We start from the raw sequence: 17,386 nt of genomic DNA, 5'->3' as shown, positions 1-17,386 counted from the left end.
TAGTCAGTGCCTGTCGAGGACTCGGAGTAGTCTGTGCTGAGATGATGTAGCAGAGAGTGTTTGTTAAGATGTGCTATTAGGCAGTGCTTGCCGAGATGTGATATTGGAGAGTTCTGGTTGAGATGTGATAGTAGAGAGTCGGTGTGAGATATAATGTAAGGATTAGAGTGATTTTCATCAATATAAATGAGGTAACTAACTCCGTTTCTTTTTATTTCAGTGTCCTAAATAATGCGTCATTACAGGTTCAGTCAACAAAGCATCTGGCGTGTGTTCTTGTATTAGAGTTTAATTCTGCTTTCCTTACGCAATTATAGTATTTGTAATTTTCTTTTATCACGTCAGTAAAATTGGTATTTAAAAATTCTTGTCTTGTTGAAGAAGAACCGTGGCAGATGTGCGTTGAGTCATACTTCCACATACAGAACAGTTACATTTGTGCTTTGGTTTTGTAGGTTTCATAGTTGCTGGGGACTTAATTAATTAATTGTATTAACTGAAATTTTCATTTCGTTCTTTGTTGTTGTTCTTTGCAGTCAGATTGCGTAATAATTCTAGTCAGGGCCAACCGATTACGAAACAGCGTAATCGGCCATACAGCTACTAAATACTAAAATATTTTCAATCATATTTAATTAAGCCCCCATGCAATGTTAACGAGGTTTGTTTTTCCACGGAAAGCGTCAAAATACCTTGCGTATGAGGAAACATAGCATTTATTCAATGCAGCTGGTGCCGTTTAACTTCATGTTTTCCATGTTTTTACGAAAAATACCATCCTCCAACCTGTACTCGTAAAGTCGAAAGCGACGATTAATTGTACATCTTTCGAAAGCCGTCTGTGCCGGTCAAAACTTGGAGGTAACAAGTCGTTTCGGGCTCCTTCCAGGTATAAGGGATTTCTCAAATTGAAATGGTTCAAATGGCTCTGAGCACTATGGGACTCAACTGCTGTGGTCATCAGTCCCCTAGAACTTAGAACTACTTAAACCAAACTAACCTAAGGACATCACACACATCCATGCCCGAGGCAGGATTCGAACCTGCGACCGTAGCAGTCACACGGTTCCGGATTTCTCAAATCACGGACAAGCATACATTTTCAGTATAACTTCATCCGTTTACTAGTCGATAGTTATGAATATTACGTTATTTGTGATAATAAAAATTAGTAGACTGCCAAATAACATTGTAAATTTAATAAAAGTTCATCCGATTACATGCATTTTCCCCATTATATCAATTGTAATATAAATAATAAAGAAAATGACTGTGCTGAAAATAAAAAAAACTGACCAACGTAACTCGATCCAGCGATCTAGCGGCTTCAACGCCAACCACTTAAAAAAAACATTTTGTTCTATATCGTTCGCTGAATTTGTTCAGGACGGACGTCCGATGACACCCGTTCAGTTTTATCGTTAATCCGTTCGCTCAGTTTCTTCTTAGAATGGAAAGCTAACGCTCAGACCAAACATGCTTTTTTTTTAAAAAAAAATCATTTTGTGCTCTTTAGTTCGTTGCATCTGCCCGGGGCGGACGTCGTAAGACATCCGTTTAAGTTTGTTGTTGATCGATTTCGTTTATTGCAGAGGGCAGCTAACCCTCTGACCGAACACGCTGAGCTACCGTGCCGGCGAATATTTGTCGACCGAAATTATCTTGCGATTTTCTCAGTAACGCTTGAGAGGTACGTGCTACTGCTTACACACTTTGTTGTCCTCATGGATTACTACGAGTGTACGAAGTTTAGAGTAAATCTGCGTTCCAAACGTCGTGACCTCCCCTTGTATCTATTCCCAGACGACTTGATTATAACATGAAGTGATATACACGAACTTTCGACGTGTCAGTCAGTCTATTTCTAAAAACTGAGTCAAAATCTCAGCAGTGGTTTCTAAAATTAACCTTCACATATAGACAGGAAAACGCAGCCGACTAATTTACAGTAGGTACAGACTCTCGTCTGGACTTACAGTAGCTGTTTACTGCTTTTCCCGGCAGCTACCGTCTCCTCGCTAGCTGACCAGCGCGGAACTCCCACCATTCCCACGACATGTCACTCCAAACGCCAATTAAATGTGGAACAGGTAACACTGCATATATTACGACCAACCATACCACAAACAATAAATTACATACACAAACCTTCCTCCTGAATCCGCGTCAAAATCCCAACATTGGAGTGTGAGATTGGCCATTACATACAGACAAAAACGGTGGTGGCCCGTAACTTTTATTGGTTTTTTAGGATGGCCATTTCATAAAGACAGAAACGGCGGGGGACCTTAACTTATATTCACTACTGGCCATTAAAATTGCTACACCAAGAAGAAATGCAGATAATAAACGGGTATTCATTGGACAAATATATTATGCTACAACTGACATGTGATTATGTTTTCACGCAATTTGGGTGCATAGATCCTGAGAAATCAGTACCCAGAACAACCACGTCTGGCCGTAATAACGGCCTTGATACGCCTAGGCATTGAGTCTCACAGAGCTTGGATGGCGTGTACAGGTACAGCTGCCCATGCAGCTTCAACACGATACCACAGCTCATCAACAGTAGTGACTGGCGTATTGTGGCGAGCCAGTTGCTCGGCCACCATTGACCAGGCGTTTTCAATTGGTGAGAGATCTGAAGAATGTGCTGGCAGGGCAGCAGACGAACATTTTCTGTATCCAGAAAGGCCCGTACAGGACCTGCAACATGCGGTCGTGCATTATCCTGCTGAAATGTAGGGTTTCCCAGGGATCGAATGAATGGTAGAGCCACGGCTCGTAACACATCTGAAATGTAACGTCCACTGTTCAAAGCGCCGACAATGCGAACAAGAGGTGACCGAGACGTGTAACCAATGGCACCCCATACCATTACGCCGGGTGATACGCCAGTATGGCGATGACGAATACACGCTTCTAGTGTGCGTTCACCGCGATGTCGCCAAACACGGATACGACCATCATATTGCTGTAAACAGAACCTGGATTCAACCAAAAAAACGACATTTTGCCATTCGTGCACCCAGATTCGTCGTTGAGTACACCAACGCGGGCGCTCATGTGTGTAATGCAGCGTCAATGGTAATCGCAGCCATGGTCTCCGAGCTGATAGTCCATGCTGCGGCAAACGTCCTCGAACTATTCGTGATGTCTTGCAAACGCGCCCATCTGTTGACTCAGGGATCGAGACGTGGCTGCACGATCCGTTACAGCCATGCGGATAAGATGCCTGTCATCTCGACTGCTAGTGATACGAGGCCGTTGGGATTCGGCTCGGGGTTCCGTATTACCCTCCTGAACCCATCGATTCATATTGTTCTAACAGTCATTGGATCTCGACCAATGCGAGCAGCAATGACGCGATATGATAAACCGCAGTCGCCATAGGCTACAATCCAACCTTTATCAAAGTCGGAAACTTGATGGTACGCATTTCTCCTCCTTACACGACGCATCACAAAACGTTTCACCAGGCAACGCCGGTTAACTGCTGTTTGTGTATGAGAAATCGGTCGCAAACTTTCCTCATGTCAGCACGTTGTAGGTGTCGCCACCGGCGCCAACCTTGTGTGAATTCTCTGAAAAGCTAATGATTTGCATATCACAGCATCTTCTTCTTGTCGGTTAAATTTTGCGTCTGTAGCACGTCATCTTCGTGGTGCAGCAATTTTAATGGCCAGTAGTGTACATACACAAACCTTGCTCTTGAATCCGCGTCAAAATCCTAACATTGGTGTCTGAGATTGGCCATTACCTACAGACGAAAACGGTGATGGACCGTAACGTTTATTGGTTTGTGCGGGTAGCCATTTCATACAGAAATAAATGGCGGGGGACCTTAACTTTTATCGAACACACGTTAGTGGTAGTACTATCAGATGTTTCGCTAACGATGCTATTGTCTACAAACAAGCATGGATCTTGGGTTCTGTTCTAGAAGACGGCACACTTTGCCATCCCCCATCCACTAAATATAATTTGATGTCACCCTGACTTTCATCCAGCTATAGATGCACATTAAGAATATTCCAATGAATGCTGGTTTTTGTAAAATCTTTACTAACCAATGTCGCTTGTCGAAAATTAGATAACTGGTGTCGAACATTACCGTCATACTCAGATCGTAATATAAACAGTCGAAACTAGTTATCTGTTTTCCTGCATGTGATTGTGGCTAGCAAAGATTTTACAAAAAAATCAACGTTCACTGAAATAACATATCACTGTTACTATTACTATAAAATCTTATATTATTTGCTTTTTATCTGAAAAGAATTCGTTCAAAAATCTGAGAAGTTCCTGTATCAAGCAGTTATTTGAAGAATTATAATAGCAACAAACTTTCACAACTTTGACAACTTGATGGCATACCACAATTCAGAAAGTCTTCGGATAAATAAACGAATACTGAATTGTGGTCGATTCAGGCAGTGACATAGTACGTGATCTTGTAATTCTCTGGTCTATGTTTCCTAGCAAGTTCATAGAATTGAATAAACTCAATCAACGAGAGGAAGAAAGGAAGTAAGGAAGATTGGGTTTAACGTCCCGCCGACATCGATGTCGTTAGAGACGCAGCACAAGCTCAGATTGTGTGAAGGATGGGGAAGGAAAAGGGCCATGCCCTTTCAAAAGAACCATCCTGGCAAATGCCTGGAGCAAGTTAGAGAAATAACGGGAAATCTACATCTGGATGGCCAGACACAGGACTGAACCGTCATCCTCCCAAAGGGGAGTCCAGCGTGCCAACCACTGCGCCACCTCGCTCTGTCTCAACGAGAGAGCACTCTTATTCACATATAACGTCAAATATTACAGAACATGTTGTTGTTGTGGTCTTCAGTCCTGAGACTGGTTTGATGCAGCTCTCCATGCTAGTCTATCCAGTGCAAGCATGTTCATATCCCAGTACCTACTGCAGCCTACATCCTTCTGAATCTGCTTAGTGTATTCATCTCTAGGTCTCTCTCTACGATTTTTACCCTCCACGCTGCCCTCCAATACTAAATTGGTCATCCCTCGATGTCTCAGAACATGTTCTACCAACCGATCCTTCTTCTAGTCAAGTTGTGCCACAAGCTCCGCTTCTCCCCAATTCTACTCAATACCTCCTCATTAGTTATGTGATCTACCCATCTAATCTTCAGCATTCTTCTGTAGCACCACATTTCGAAAGCTTCTATTCTCTTCTTGCCTAAACTACTTATCGTCGCCGGCCGCTGGTGGCCGAGCGGTTCTGGCGTTACAGTCTGGAACCGCGCGACCGCTACGGTCGCAGGTTCGAATCCTATCTCGGGCATGGATGTGTGTGTTGTCCTTAGGATAGTTAGGTTTAAGTAGTTCTCAGTTCTAGGGGACTTATGACCTCAGCAGTTGAGTCCCATGGTGCTCAGAGCCATTTGAACCATTTTTTTATTTATCGTCCATGTTGCACTTCTATACATGGCTACACGCCATATAAATACTTTCAGAAACGACTTCCTGACATTTAAATCTATACTCGATGTTAACAAATTTTTCTTCTTCAGAAACGCTTTCCTTGCCATTGCCAGTCTACATTTTATATCCTCTCTACTTCGACCATCATGTTATTTTGCTCCCCAAATAGCAAAACTCCTTCACTACTTTAAGTGTCTCATTTCCTAATCTAATTCCCTCAGCATCACCCGACTTAATGCGACTACATTCCATTATCCTCATTTTGCTTTTGTTGATGTTCATCTTACACCCTCCTTTCAAGACACTGTCCATTCCGTTCAACTGCTCTTCCACGTCCTTTGCTGTCCCTGACACAATTACAATTTCATCGGCGAACCTCAAAGTTTTTATTTCTTCTCTATCGATTTTAATACCTACTCCGAACTTTTCTTTTGTTTCCTTTATTGCTTGCTCAATATACAGATTGAATAACATCGGGGAATGGCTACAACCCTGTCTCACCCCCTTCCCAACCACTGCTTCCCTTCCATGTCCCTCGACTCTTATAACTGCCATCTGGTTTCTGTACAAATTGTAAATAGCCTTTCACTCCCTGTATTTTACCCCTGCCACCTTCAGAATTTGAAAGAGAGTATTCCAATCAACATTGTCAACAGCTTTCTCCAAGTCTACAAATGCTACAAACGTAGGTTTGCCTTTCCTTAATCTTTCTTCTAAGATAAGTCGTAGGGTCAGTATTGCCTCACGTGTTCCAACATTTCTACGGAATCCAAACTGATCTTCCCCGAGCTCGGCTTCTATCAGTTTTTCCATTCGGCAGTAAAGAATTCGCGTTAGTATTTTGCAGCTGTGACTTATTATACTGACAGTTCGGTAATTTTCACATCCGTCAACACCTGCTTTCTTTGGGATTGGAATTATTATATTCTTCCTGAAGTCTGAGGGTATTTTGCCTGTCTCATACATTTTGCTCACCAGATGGTAGAGTTTTGTCAGGACTGGCTCTCCCAAGGCTGTCAGTAGTTCTAATGGGATGTTGTCTACTCCGGGGGCCTTGTTTCGACTCAGGTCTTTCAGCGCTCTGTCAAACTCTTCACGCAGTATCATATCTCCCATTTCATCTTTATCTACATCCTCTTCCATTTCCATAGTATTGTCCTCAAGTACATCGCCCTTGTATAGACCCTCTGTATACCCCTTCCACTTTTCTGCTTTCCCTTCTTTGCTTAGAACTGGGTTTCCATCTGAGCTCTTGATATTCATGCAGGTGGTTCTCCTTTCTCCAAAGGTCTCTTTAATTTTCCCCTTTTGCAGTATCTATCTTACCCCTACTGAGATAAGCCTCTAAATTCTTACTTTTGTCCTCTTGCCGTCCCTGCTTAGCCATTTTGCACTTCCTGTCGATATCATTTTTGAGACGTTTGTATTCCTTTTTGTCTGCTTCATTTACTGCATTTTTATATTTTCTTCTTTCATCAATTAATTTCAATATTTCTTCTGTTACCCAAGGGTTTCTAGTAGCCCTCGTCTTTTTACCTACTTGATACTTGATCCTCTGCTGCCTTCGCTATTTCATCCCTCAAAGTTACCCATTCTTCTTCTACTGTATTTCTTTCCCCCATTCCTGTCAATTTTTCCCTTATGCTCTCCCTGAAACTCTGTACAAGCTCTGGTTCTTTCAGTCTCAACGAGACTCTGTCTCAACGACAGAGCACTCCATTCACATGTCGAATATTACAGAACATACTTCTACCATATTAGTAAGAAAGCTCCAAAATTTTTTAGAAAAGGTAATATGGGAAAAAATGTGGCAGATAGCAGGATGCATACCAATAACAGTAAATTAACAGCCCCATGCCTTTACCCATTACAGTTTTCTTTTTTGACTGAAATCTTTTACTGAACTGAAATGCAATGAATTAAAACGTTTCAGAAACATTGATGCATAGCTTAAGCATTGTCCATATAACCCTAATTATTTCTATTGATTCATCATCATCATTCTCTGGGGTGTTTGTCCCACTTCAATGTGGCTTCGATCTTGTTACTATGAATTTGGCGATATTAATGTCAGAGGATGGCTGACGCCCTCCTGTCACCACCCCGTGCCCCGCCCCCCGGGAAGGAATAAGTGTACCCCAGCTCTCTGTCTAGTGAAAGCCATGAAATAGTGCGAACGTTTTCAAATGTCTGCGAGTCGTGTAACTTGGAACGTCCCCTTTGAACAATTATACGCGACTGTGCTTAAACTGACACAATATTTTTAGCGCAACGCCATCTGACTTTCAATAATCCCTACAAAAGAATGGCCCTGACTAACATTAACCTATACCTTTCACAAATCACTTACCTCACAAAAATCTTCGTTACTCGAACTACTGCAATACAGCGAGCGCCACTACTGCCAGCGAAATAAAAGATTCAAACTACGGAAGGCACTAACTACTGATAGGCATAGATAGCAAATGAAAGATTTTAATAGAGAACAAACAATGTATTTACCTTAATAGTCATAATATATATAGCAGTTCATGACAAATTTCAAAACTCCGCCATCTCTCTCCCCACATCCACCACTGCTGGCGGCTCACCTCCAACTGCGCAACGCTACGCGCTGTTAACAGTCCAGCTGCCCAACACTACAATGGCAGACAACAATGCAAACCAGCCACAGATTGCACACAGCACAGCCAGTGATTCTCACACAGAGCGCTACGTGGCGTTACCAATAAGAAAACCTAAACAGCCTACTTACATAGCCCCCATGCTCCCCACAAAAAAATTTAAAAATTGTTTTGGGCAGTGGCCAATAATGATTTGATAAAATTTTCATAATTACAATAACAAAGATATCAAATGCACACACTTATTGATACATTGTTGGTCAAAAGCTAAAATTTTCTCACAGTCCATAAAGACAGTCCTGATCATTCATCACAGTAAAATAGCAGTGTTTTTCTCAAAGTCTGAGCAGTAAAAGAAAATGCACATGGAAGTCGTGGATTTCCATGCAGTCTTGAAGAAGTGTGTTGTCCTTCCAACGGAAAGACAGTGCTGACTCTTGACATGCAGACGGGTAATGGGCCACAACAGAGCAATCCCACAGCAGAGTCAGTCGAAGTTTTGAAGAATATCGTTTGGTAAGTCATCACAGAGCAGACCCACTGTAGTCCTGGTAGAGATTACGATATTGGTGGGCCACCAGAGGCGCAGACCCACTGCAGTCCTTGTAGAAATAATGGTACTGATGAGTCAGCAAAGACGCAGACCCACTGTAGTCCTTGTAGAGACGGCCAGCAGCCATCTGTTGCAAATGTGCAGGTGCACAATCACCATCGAAAAGTCTTGCGGTCAATATAGCAAGTCCATAAACCACCACTTGTGCACTCACAAAGTTTCTGGAATAGTCCTTAGAACCAGCAATGCTGTTATCCAGTCCCTTGCTGAATTACCAACACACATGCAAACACTATCAGTCCCTACTTCTCACATATTGTCCATATACTATGACCAACAGAAATGTGTGCAGTAAAATGAATGCCTACAAGTTACTTAATTTGAAGAACTGGTGTCAATTACAATTTTATAACATGAGAATACAATAACAAAGGTACAATATACATCATTAAAAACATAACAATGCAGATAACATTTGTAGTAAAACAGGCCATACAAAAGAATAGAAATAAACATCAGTGTTACAGGAATTATGACATGAGTACATACATAAAAGAACAGAATAACTTTCGAAACATCAGCTTCACACATGAGCATTAAAACAAAACAGAATAAATAATGTCTAAACATCTTTACAAAGAAAATAACATAGTATTTGAAAAATTCTACAACATATCTCTTATCAGATAAACACATAAAGATAGGAAAAACACAAATACACAAGAGTGCACAAACACATACCAGAATAACACAGGAGGAAAGGACAGGGTTTGTTTTCAGTGTAACATTTGGTACTGCAGTCCAACCCCAAACTTCATTCCATAGATCTTTCGTCGGATTTCAACATTTGTTTCCACCAAAAAAATCCGATCCAAGCATGCTTTCTGTATTTATATGTTCACGTATTTCTTACCTCATTATTTATTTCCAAGAAAATCCTACCTAAACTGTTGTCCCTAAACCCTACTTTTTTGGTTCATATTCTCTTTCAAAATACTTTTTTTTTGGCCAAACCATTTTCTTACAGCTTCTCAATGCATTTCTTCCAATTCATCATAGTTAGTTCCTTATATAGTCTACCCCATCTTAAGCTAACTTAAATCTACTGAGCTCAGATGCTATACTAAGGGACGAGGCAATGCAGCAGTACAAAACAATTAACACAAACAGCAATGACAAAATATTGAAATTGGCCAAGCAAGCAGCAATATTACAACTAATATTATGCAATGAGGAGCAAACAAGAGAAATAAATCAGTAGTAAAACTGGCTTAACAGAGTAATGTAAAGTGAAATTTAGCAGTACTATGCCTGGCAAACAGCAGAAGCAAATGCAATAAATTACATCTAAACATGACATAGCTCAAGCAGAAAAAACATTACACTAAAGACAATAATACAGACAAGGGAAATGTATATTCACATCTTAATGTCTATGTAATTAAAGTGGTGCACCACAAAAACTAGTCCTACAAAAAATTACCAAGTACTTGAAAAGAAAATTATATATGAAGTTATTGTTATCAGTCCCTTCTTATTGTTCTTTCCATTCCAAGAGCTCCTTTTTCGAAGAATGTGGATCATAAAATAATTATTAAATAGATCTGTTGACAGAAAGTGTTCACATCAGCAAATGTATCTAAGTTTATTTTATAAAACTAATGCTGCAACACAGCTGGAAACCAGATATAAAATGACTATGTACAAAGTAAAGCATAAGAACATCATTCAGTAGTCATGAGGCATTTCATAAGTTAGTAGAAAAATCTCTCATCTAGAAAGACAGTAGTCATAATCAGGTGTATAGACATAAAAATATTTCTCGTCATTTCATTAGACATTTCAGTAAACATCATAAATTAAGAGCTCCACAGTGTTATCATATGTTTTCAAGTTTGAGCGTGTCGTAGTTGCGATGCTTTCTACAAAGGAATGTCAATAGTGAGGATAATGCCCCCTCCCTTTTTTTTTCACCTCTGCCTCTGAAAAGGCATGCACTAATGGCTTTTTCTCCAGGCGTCTGACACAGCTGTGTGCCCACGACGCATTACGTGCAGGTGGTCACTTAACTTTCTTACGGAAATATTTACGACAGGATTTTCCGCTACAGTGGCAGTCTCATATAAAAATATTTCACAGGACAAGAATTTGCGTTACAAATCTGTAGAAACAAAATCCTATTGATATAACAGTGTCCAAAAATTTTTCGTTGGCATTGTAATACATTCACGCATTTACATGCATTTCATAACTCTTAAAGTACGATTCTTGGTTTCCAACAACCTTTTTCAAAACCAGAGTCCCTAACCACTACTCATTATTCCTTACCTTATTCGTCGACACTTCTTCAATATTTCATCATAACAGATACGTACCATAATCAAATAACTCATATAGCATCAGCTTACTGATCATAAACATACCACAACAGCCTAATACACATAGTCATCGTAATAATACCATCATAACACCTCAGTCAACTCTCAAAATCATCGTAGCTTCCTCCAATAATTTCAAAACCTAAAAAAAAATATTCTCTGCTCATGTCAAAAGTGTCATCTGCCTCAAACGTACTTTAAAATAATGCTCCCTTACCAAATGCGACATTCAAAGCTCTCATAGTATCACAATGGTTCCAAAAAAAAATATGAACAGTTCACAAAGTACAGACAAAATAAAATTTCATAAGTATGAAATTATCCAACTGTGTAATTGCGTAAACATGTGTCACTGATGTAGTAAAAAAAAAGTTTGTCTCTCAGTTAAATGATCACATTGCTGTGTAATTTATGTGTTAGAGAAATATGGTACCGAAGTGTAAAGTTGTATAAGCAAATACCATATTAGCTAGGGCTCCTTGTGCTTGCCGAGCACATGGTACACAAAGTAGGCGTGTACCCCCCTGAGGATTAATGTAATTATACCCTCAGGTGTTACAGATTACAGCAATGGAATGAAATGTATCACGGAAAACTTTCTTTGTAATTAAAAAATCTTTAAAAATAAATGTTTTAAGTACAAAATTAATCACTGAAATGCGTGTCCTGTAGCGCTAAATGTGCGTCTTGCTGTAAGATAATTCTGTTGAAGTGTCGTAGTTATCGTCCTCTTTAAGCAAAGTTCTGTTCAAGTCAATGTACTCACCTCATCATAAACAAAAGTGAGATGCTTTGCATATAGACATCGTAGTTACTATGCTTATTGCCGTGATGAAGAAAGTACTATAATGTAACGTATTGTTGTGCTACGAAAAAGGCTGTCTCAATGTACCTATACCACAAAAGTTACTACTAAAACATGTTTTACTTTCCAGAAGAATTCAGAAAACCTGTGCAGATATAAAACAGATACACCGCAAAAACAACATTGTAAATTGTCACTCATTAGTAGCGTCGTGATAAAATCGTGTAGCTGTCACATAAACTAACCACTGTGTCATCTGGTATCTCACAGAAAGTACTTTAAATCCAGAATGTATTTTCAAGTAAACCAAAATATTGCATTAAAATCTCATTAGCAGTACTGGTAAATGTTCTAAGTATGTGAGCCTTATAGTCGTTACGTAATCGTGCAACTAACAAGCAAGAATGTACACACACAATAACACTGTGTCGTCTGTTCACAATAACAATGCATTCGTAATTTCTGTTTAAATAAGTTCTCTTGGTTCTTGACTGGATATTTAACTTCAAACATTGTTGCATACTAACAGAATCTAAGTCTGACAAAGCATACTAGTAATGTAAAGTGAAAAGTTATATGGCAAAGACAAAGTTAAAAAGCAGATTATCTTTCAATAAACGGTTTTACATGTGAAATGTGGTGTGAACCTTTACTCTTCCTAGTACGCAGAGTTTCAACTTCAACGCAATTATCATGTGGTATACGTCGGATTCTGTAAGGTTCATTGTAAACTAGAAAGAATTTGTGACTCAAGTGTTTCTTCTTATGTGACAATGAATAAGCTTTAATGAGAACTTTCTGACCAATATATAATTTCTTTGCATTTGCTTTACCGTGTAGTTTTCTCCTTTTGTCTGCTGCAGATTTTATATTTATAATAGCCAAATCAATTATGTCTTTGTGTCGAAGTTTACGTGTATTCGGGAAAGGTACAAGCTCTCTGATTCTGTACGGTGGTTCCCTCTCAAAATCCAATGCGCCTTTCCAATTTCTTTCATAATTTCCGAAGTGTCCTGTGTTATTATTTTGTGGTTGTTCCGTATTTCTATGTCCCTCTTCCCGTACTGGAGCGCGAGTGTCCTCTGAAATATGTAATTCTTGTATTACTTGTGACAACTGATCTTCTACTTCCCGGATTTCTCTTTTATACTGTGTATTGATTTGATTTTGATTTTGTTTGAATTTTCTAATTTGTTCATACTCTTCAGTGTCCGTGAAGGCTACAGGTCTTGTGTCATTCAGATCATCATCTACCTTTGTAGATAAGTTAGTGAACTGATCTGAAAGTTCGGCTACTTTATCCGTTAGTGAAATTATTTCCTCTGTGTGTTTCTCCGAACCAAGTTTCAGAGTGTCCATTTGTGTTGAAATCGTATCTACTGTGTCTTTTAAGTTTTCCTGAGTTTTTGCAAGCTGCATAACCGAATCGGTAGATGCAGCTGAGTCAATGTTAGCTTGCAAGATGTCGTGATTTTCATGAACAATAGTTTGCAGTTCCTTTATGGCTGCTTCGTGATTCTGTAATGCATTTTCATGACGTGAAAAAATAGGTTGGAAATGTTCACAAATTTGTGTTTTTACGTCGTTACAGACTTTTTGACATTTCGATTCGATTTTATGTAACTCAGTAGTTAAATCTTCACGTGTTTATTCAAGCGTGGTGTGAAGATTTTGTTCCATTGTGTCTAACTTTTGTAGCCTTTGTCCCATTTGTTGCATGAACTGTAATAACAATGCACTGGTGTCTGAAACATGTTCTTCAGTACTTTTCGGCAGTGAATTTGCACCGGCAACATTCATATTTTGACAAGCGGAAAATGTGTCTTGACTCAATTGAGAAAACGGTGAGAACCCAAAACCTGAGTCTACAGTATTTGCAATATTGTGTCCTGTCATATCGGAATCCTGAGGCGAACTGTTGCCTACCGATCGATCGATAATGCTTCCCTGTTCACTAATTGTTTCATCACTGTCTACACCATTATTTGCCTCCCCCTCCATTTCCCTATGCACAATTACCAAATTACTACTTTGAATGTCTGTTAATTCATTACACAGTGGTGCTGATAAGCTACGCTCGTCGTCACTATTATTTCTCAGTTTACTTTGGAGCCTAGTGTTACGTTTTTCACACGCCATTATTGTCACAATATTTCACACGATAACACAGAAAAGCACAATTTGAAGAACAAAAATAAGAGAACACATTAACATAGCATTGAAAAAAATATCTATTTAATTGCAAGCGCAGTTGCGAAATACTTGGTGCAAATTTACATGCATGCCACAACTGTTTTACTGTACAACAATGAAAGACTGCAACTACAAAAGAGATTCTCTCTACAATTACGCGCTAGCAATAAACTAAAGCTACACTAATTACACAAACTGCAAGAAAAAATCATAAGATTCCAGTGAGGTATCCTCGGCTGAGTGTCGACATATGGAACGTCCCCTTTGAACAATTATACGCAACTGTGCTTAAACTGACACACAATATTTATAGCGCAACGCCATCTGACTTTCAATAATCCCTACAAAAGAATGGCCCTGACTAACATTAACCTATACCTTTCACAAATCACTTACCTCACAAAAATCTTCGTTACTCGAACTACTGCAATACAGCGAGCGCCACTACTGCCAGCTAAATAAAAGATTCAAACTACGGAAGGCACTAACTACTGATAGGCATAGATAGTAAATGAAAGATTTTAATAGAGAACAAACAATGTATTTACCTTAATAGTCATAATATATATAGCAGTTCATGACAAATTTCAAAACTCCGCCATCTCTCTCCCCACATCCACCACTGCTGGCGGCTCATCCCCAACTGCGCAACGCTACGCGCTGTTAACAGCCCAGCTGCCCAACACTACAATGGCAGACAACAATGCAAACCAGCCACAGATTGCACACAGCACAGCCAGTGATTATCACACAGAGCGCTACGTGGCGTTACCAATAAGAAAACCTAAACAGCCTACTTACAAACTGAGGCGGGACATGGGGACCAGCCTGGCTTTCACCTAGTGGGATGTGGAAAACAGCCTAAAAACCACATCCAGGTTGGCCAGCACACTGGCCCTTGTCTTTAATCCGAGGGCGAATTCGATCGGGGGCCAACGTCCCTACTCTAGTCCAGGAAGCTGAGCATTAGCGCCCTCAGCTAACCTGGCAGGTAATTATTTCCATTGATTAAGCAATTAATAACAATAATAATAAGAAGATAGACTATAGCGGTGTACATTTGCTATCCAAAAGAATTTTTAAACAAAAGAAACTGATTTTTTTTGTTCTTCTTGCTGAACAGTTTTTTACACCATGTTGACAATATGCGTGAAATGCTCATAGCAAGTTTTTTTCACAAAATAAGGATTTCACATGTTTTACAAGAAAGTAATCATGTCATACTTACGGTAATGATATTAATGATTTATTCAAATGTTCTGTAAATGGAAGTCAAGTTTTTTTCTTATTTAAACTATATACATAATAAAATAGACAATAGGTGCAAAATGTCATTACACTTGCAACATAATTTAACTATGCGAAGTTACACAAAACAATGGTTTGTTAACTTTTATGATGAAACTTCGTGGCAGATTAAAACTGTGCCAGACCGAGACTCGGGACCATTCTAGAAACTTTTATTATACTTGTCTATGTCTTTGCTATTGCCAACGGCCTTTCCACAGTGGTAACAACGGTTCCCGTCAGAAGTCAAGCGCTGTCGGGCTTGGCTAGCACTTCGATGGGTCACCGTGCAGGTGTGCCCAGTGCTGTTGGCAAGCATTGTGCTCTCAGCCCTTGAGAGGTCAGTTGAGGAGCTACTTGCTTAATGAGTAGCGGCACCGGGCGCGAAAACTGGCAGCGACCGGGAGAGGAGAGTGTTGACCACATGTCCTCTGCATATGCATCCACCCGGTGACTCCTAAGGGCCGCGCAGGATTAGCCAAGCGGTCTAAGGCGCTGCAGTCATGGACTGTGCGGCTGGTCCCGGGGGAGGTTCGAGTCCTCCCTCTGGCATGAGTGTGTGTGTTTGTCCTTAGGGTAATTTAGGTTAAGTAGTGTGTAAGCTTAGGGACTGATGACCTTAGCAGTTAAGCCCCATAAGATTTGACTCACATTTGAACATTTGTCTCCTAACGGCTGAGGAATACACGGCGCCTGGTCGGTACCATTGGCCTCCAGGGGCTGTTCGGACGGCGTTTGTATGTCTCGGATGTTTTCATGTTCTGGAGGTATTAACTGCCAGTATGTCGTTAACTGACGTGTAGTTATAACAAATCGTACCTAAAAATGACGCGTTTTCGACAGATCCTCCGTGTGGTGTTGCTGTGAATCGCTTTCTGATCAAAAGTATCCGGACATCTACTAGTGGGCAGTAATATGGGGTGTATATGCACCTTTCATCTTTATGACGCCTTGAATTCTGCTGGGGACACTTTCAGTGAGGTATCTGAATTACTATAGAAGAGTGGCAGCTCATCCTTCCTCAAGAGCCGAGGCCAGAGAAGATAGTGGTTTTGAAAGCTGGGGTATGGAGCGAAGTCGGCGTTCTAACTCATTCCAAAAGTGTTCCATTGGGTTCACGTCGGAACTCTGGGTAGGCAGTCCATTTTAGGAGCGCTATTATCTGCAAATCATTCTCTGACAGATGCTGCCTTATGAGAGGGTGCATTGTCATGCTCAAATGAACACAGCCCACCCAAGTAATACTCTAATACTTGTAGTACAGAATGCTATCAAAAGTTTTCATGTCCTTATCATGTAACGTTTTTTGAGCGCAATAGGGGGCCGCACACTAAGCACGAAATAAAATCACCCCCATACTGTAACACCACCTCCTCCGTCTTTCACTGCTGGCATTATACGAGGGTCACTCCAAAAGAAATGATCACTATTTTTGTAAAAATACAGTTTTCATCCTGCATGTGTGAAAGTTTTACAGTCTCTAGATACATCGTTCCCGCTTGTTTTCAAACTTAGTTCAACCTGTTCCCGTTAGTAGCGCCGTCACAGCATGTCTTCAAGATGGCTGCTACACTTGACGTTCGTCAGAATCAACGTGCTGTCATAGAATTCCTGTGCTGTGAAAACGAGACAGTGGGAAACATCCACAAGAGGTTGAAAAGGGTGTATGGAGATGATGCTGTCGATCGCAGTTCAGTTAGTCGGTGGGCAAGCGGGTTACATGATGAAAGCGGGCACAGCAATATTGAGGATCATCCTCGCAGCGGCAGGCCTCGTACTGCACACACTCCAGACAATGTGCAGAGAGTTAACGAATTGGTGACTGCTGACAGACGCATCACAGAGAACGAATTGTCACGCTACGTTGGGATAGGGGAAGGAAGTGTTTGCAGAATACTGAAAGTGTTTGTGTTAAATAAGGTTTGAGCCAGTTGGGTTCCCAGGATGTTGGCAGTGGCTCACAAAGAAACAAGAAAAACGGTATGCAGCGAACTTTGGGACAGTACGAGAATGGTGGAGATGAATTTCTTGGAAGAATTGTCACAGGTGATGAAACATTTTTCACCAGAAACGAATAGGCAATCAATGGAGTAGCATC

This window comes from Schistocerca americana, chromosome 1 (assembly GCF_021461395.2).
Source record: "Schistocerca americana isolate TAMUIC-IGC-003095 chromosome 1, iqSchAmer2.1, whole genome shotgun sequence".
In the NCBI taxonomy this organism is placed as follows: Eukaryota; Metazoa; Arthropoda; class Insecta; order Orthoptera; family Acrididae; genus Schistocerca; species Schistocerca americana.
Note: the sequence above shows the minus strand (reverse complement) of the source record.